The sequence below is a fragment of the Atractosteus spatula genome, chromosome 16 (assembly GCF_055471065.1).
Source record: "Atractosteus spatula isolate fAtrSpa1 chromosome 16, fAtrSpa1.hap1, whole genome shotgun sequence".
Taxonomy (NCBI): domain Eukaryota; kingdom Metazoa; phylum Chordata; class Actinopteri; order Semionotiformes; family Lepisosteidae; genus Atractosteus; species Atractosteus spatula.
The window spans coordinates 9,005,675-9,011,093 of NC_142721.1; positions in this window are offsets into that span (position 1 = coordinate 9,005,675).

Consider the following 5,419-nt stretch of genomic DNA (forward strand, 5'->3'; position numbering starts at 1 on the left):
GAAGCTCTGGGTCTCCTAGTCTATAAGAAGTATGAGGTGCACCTGAGAGCTGTCCTAATGTTAGGGTGAAATAATGTCATTTGTCAGGTTTTAAGTGTAAGTGTCTAAAGATGTTGTTCAAATATGATTTGAATGGAGCATCTCCCAACTCATTGAACTACAGCACTTGTATTGCTGCTACAAAGTCTTAACATGAAATAGGTATGCAAAATGATGAGTCATTAATAAGCAAATTAATATGTATTTAAATATGAAAAATTATATATGAATCTATTTAATACATTAAAGGAACAAAACAAAAATAACACCCTTTATTGATGCTGAGTCCAGGCACAATTAAAGTGCTGAAGTGCCTAAAAAGTTCTATGAATTCCTTATACTGTATACCTGTGACAGCTCATATGTGTCAGAAGCAGCTGAGGCAGAAATGAAACCAAAAGCACATGATAGAGCTCAAGTCAGACCTGACAATAACCATTGATTGATTGACTAAGAAAGCAGCACCCACTGCCCACTTGAACTGTTAATGAATTCAGCACTTCCCTACAGCACTCATACTAACACCTCTCTTTGGAACGTTTAGTTAGCTAAATTTACAACATATTGTTCTAATGAAAAAATGAGGTTCTTGGGGTTTTAATCTTAATATATAAATGCAAATAAGTTTCACCTTTAAAGTTTATAAAATTATTTAGCCTTTGTTGTAATTGTTTAGCCTTTTCCAAAACCCTGGACTGGAAACCATACTGTGTATTAATAGTTCAGCACTGCAATCAATAATGATCTCCTAAAAATTAAATATAGCTATAGAAAACAATACTAGGGTGGGCAGCAAGTACAAGATTTATCACTACCCATCTGACCCATGTAAAAAAACTTTTAGAAAAACATATTTTTCTTAAATGTGCCTCTAAATGTTAGATCTTTTCAGGCTTTGTAATCTATAAAGGACCTGTTGTGTTGCAGACACACTTATTCTCACTGATACAAACACCCACACTGTGACAGCGCACTAACTAATGCAACCACTGACACACACAAACACATTGACACACTTGCTTACTCACTGAACACAGTTCTCATGTTAGAATGTGCAAGCATGCAGCTACATACTACTTTAACTTAGGCAGTCAATAGTTTACAAGTCTGCATCACGTGTGACAAAATAATATTGATCAGGAAAATAATTAGTAACTACGTAATGAAACTGCTCCAGGTCTTGGGGTCAGAAATGTTGAACCTCAGAGCATAATGTCTTCCATTTTAACAATAGGTACAAAACAGTGCTGCTGGTGGTGTATTTTCCAATATATGATGGATTGAACCAATTGAAACACTAGGTGGCAGTATCTGAAAACTTATAAAACACGGTTTGTAGTCCTGATGATTTCTGAAATCCATTTCCTGATAAATTGCAATGCTTTCATTCTGAGCCTCTGGTAATTAACCGTGACAACAGCTTACTGTATGAGTGATTCCAAAACTAAAATGATATCAGTCATGCGGATGCTAGAAAGCATTTCTGGCTGCTCGTTCTTATATATATACTCAGGAGCCTTCTTGCCACTTATCCTGTTGGGTGTGGTTGCTGTGAGCTTTCAGGCTGAAATGCACTATCAATATTATTATGGTCTATGACTGAATCTCATGGACAGAGTATATCTATCTGGACAAGAAGCAAATTACTTTGAGACCCAGAAGATTGTTTACAAAATTGTGCTGTACATGATCAGATACTGTACCTTCTAACACAGTTCTATTTCAACTTCCCAAGAGTGTGTGGATGTCATTAGGTCCTATCAGTCATCTGTACCTTCATCCTGGACTGTGAGGGATAGCTGATGAATGCCACAGCAGTAACTGGTAACATAAGTTGTTACTGTGATGCAATACATTTTACAATAATAATTATAATTCCTTACAGTTATATAGTGCTTTTCTGGACACTCCACTCAAAGCGCTTTACAGGTAATCCCCTCCACCACAACCAATGTGCAGCATCCACCTGGATGATGTGACGGCAGCTATAGTGCGCCAGTACGCTCACCACACATCAGGTATCAGTGGGGAGGAGAACAATAGGATCTAGATAAAACGTCACTGAGGAAGTGGTATATTTCCAGTACATATAGACTGCAAACAGACTGTGTTTTCCGAACTCATACATCAGAAGGACTACCAAAACCAAAATCATTCTGCAGCTAGGATCACACATTCTCCCTTCTCTTAACGACAGACTACTGTTCTTTTAAATTTTCTCCATTCATTGGAAGTTTCATTTCACACCTCTCTACACCCATTTTGACTTCACACCTCTTGGTTGGCCTCTCTTTCTGTCCCCTGCTCCCGCCTCTCACTCCTCCTCCCTCCCAGCCTTTGTTCTCCCGCTACATTTCTTTTGCCTACTGCCCTGTCTCTCTCACACCTGAAGAAGGCTCCACTGCCGAAACGTTGTGTTCTCTTCTTCTTTTTTTCAGCATGGAATAAACCTATTACTTGTTCCTTTGTAGACTGCAAACAAGACTAATTCGTAAAGCAGAAAAACAAAAAATGTTTAAAAATGTTCCACATATGTAATTAATTCAGTGCTATTTAAATTTAAAAAGCTTGAGATTGCAAAGCTGACAGTTATGTAAATGCATTGTAGGAAGATAATGTGATTCTGCTTTAGTTTTGTAATTGAGCCCAATTCCAATATACCACGTCTTTAAGGAAGAATAATAATCAACCTGTGCCAGAAGAAATTCTGTTGCTTAAAAGCGGTCTATCAATTTGGTGTGTATGTTTTCACTTAGCCACTTATGAAAGCTATCTTTTTGCTTCTTGAATACCAGTTATCTTTTGTTCATGGGTTTAGTATTTTCTCACTTATCAAATGCTGCTGCTGTGCAATGTTTGGGTGATGTTTCCAAAAGAGTGGCAAGAGAGAATAAATATTATTATGATGTTCATTATGTTGATAACAAAATCAAGGCACAAAACAGCAGGGTGTTTTGTTTTCTTAACCTGCCAATTTCAGCACCTGCTCATGTGTCAGATTCGGTGCACTGATTTCTTTATAAGGCTAGTTAATGAATGAGAAATTATATCTTTAGAAACTGGTATCTTAGAACGTAGAGTGTTTTAAGAACACTCAAAATGGTGTGACACAATGTAAATAAAATATATTCATTAGAGAAAAAAATATGATTTTAGAGTTTGATTCCTGTGGTGGCTGTTGAAAGAAATTGACATTGAGAGTTGAAAGTTGAAAGTTAATGATTCACATTCACTGATAATGTAAGCTTTTGACCATTCTTTCAGGGACAGGCTTGGCTACCCATTGAGCCACTCAATCAGACCCACTGATACAATATAAATTCATGTAGGTTTTGCCCATGGCAATACCTGAACCATGGAGTATTTCAAGCTAATACATATTGCTGAGGATTTCAAGGCAGGAATCTAACAAGTTAATTTAATTTCATCTGACATGCTTCTCAGAGTATTTCAGAATGTATCCGTTCTCTAGATGGATGCATTGAAATTAGAAGGAGACATTATGAACTTGATTAAGTGTAAATTCACATCATAACTTATTATCTTTAGAGTATGAGGAGACCTTCTGCAACCTTTTGAACTTAATAATAAATCACCTTACGGGAGATTTTTCCTTTTCTCCATGAATAATAACACGGAATTGATGCAACCTCCAGATAATTCTACCTGTGCAAACAGTCTTACAGTCGTACTATGCAAACATTTCTTACAGTATGAGGGTGGTTCCACAAAGAAACTGCATTCTAAGATTATGCAGAGTTGCAGGCTGTATAAATGACTGACCCTGAGCTTCTCTCTCCCTGTCTGTGTGCCTGTGTGTCTCATGGAAAGCAAGCTGTGGCATGCGAAAAGACAAATTCCTAATGCAAGAAACTGTAGATGGGTTATAAAGTGATATAACAATAGCAAAAGTTGAAATATAGCCAAAAGAAGGAAAGATAACAAAAAACAAGATTATATGTTTTAGGAAATGGAAAATTAATTAACTTAAATTAAGTTCAGTTGGTGGACATGGGTAATGAAATAAAGATGTTTTTTCTAAGTAGTTAAAGGTAAACTGAACTGTAAATACCATTCAATGCATCAAATAAGTGCCAGAAAACAGGAGGAAGTAGAATACAGTTTCATATACTGCGTACTGCCTAACATTGCTTTCGTTTTTTAAATTTGAAATTTGGATTAACAGACTAATACAAACTTTAAATGTTTTATGATCTTCTGTAGAATTTTATATAAAGCTGCATTATGAATTGATAACAGCAACGGGGGGGGGGGGGGGGGTGGGTGATTTCTGCATTTGAAAGGCTTAGTATTGCTAATTCAGTGAAATGGTCTTAATTGTGGGCTTTAAAATGTTGTACATGTGTCCTTTCTATATAGGGATGTGTATTGGTTTAAAGATGTACAGCATGTTTGTGGAGCATTTCTGTCATCCATTATCGCTAAATATCACTTAGCAGTGCATTAATCCACCTCTACCTCATGATCTGAGCAACAGCATGTATATCGCTGGAGTTGGGTGATCTTTGTAATGTCCTCATTCATAATCGCAGGCTGTGCTACTTTACACGTAACGTTTATTTCTCATGAGCTAAATATAGGGCCAAACAACAATATTTAAACATTCAAGACAGAAAAGATGTCACAGATTCTGAGGTTATTTTTCACATTTTGGATTCATGCATAAAATAAATTACATTTCATTATTAAAGATACAGTGTATCGTGTACCATCTCATGATGTTTAGAAGTGCAGTTCAAATATGACTAAAACCAGCAATCAGTGCTTGTCCAAACAGATAAGATCTAGTTCACTAGATAGTTATTAAACTTGTTATGCAGGTTCGTGTCACTCAGAAATAAACTTGAACTGTCGTAGCTAGAGGGGGTTTCCTGCTCGATGACTTCGGTTTTTGAAGTTGTATGACAAGAAAACATGTTTTTTTTAAATTCTTAAAATGTTGTTGCTGCAGTTGTTGTTGTTGTTATTCGTTAAAATAAAAATGTATTTATTCAACGAACAACAACAGCTGCAGCAGCAACAAAATATAACATCTTAAATAATTATAATAATACAATATAATAACAATAACATTAACAATAATATTTACAAAAACAACAACAATAATAATAATAATAATAATAATAATAATAATAATAATATACAACCCCACCTTACTTCTGTAAATGCTGTGTACGTTTTTACCAATCTGATATATTCATTTTAGCAGTGATTCATGTATCCTTAAATATTATCTCTGAATTACACCCCCTCTTCTCCAACCAACCAGTCTAGCCGGAGCGTGCAGAACACGAAGCTCACAATTCGGCAGAACGGCGCACGCCTCACGGGCGCATCGACGAGACGGGCTCGATTAAAC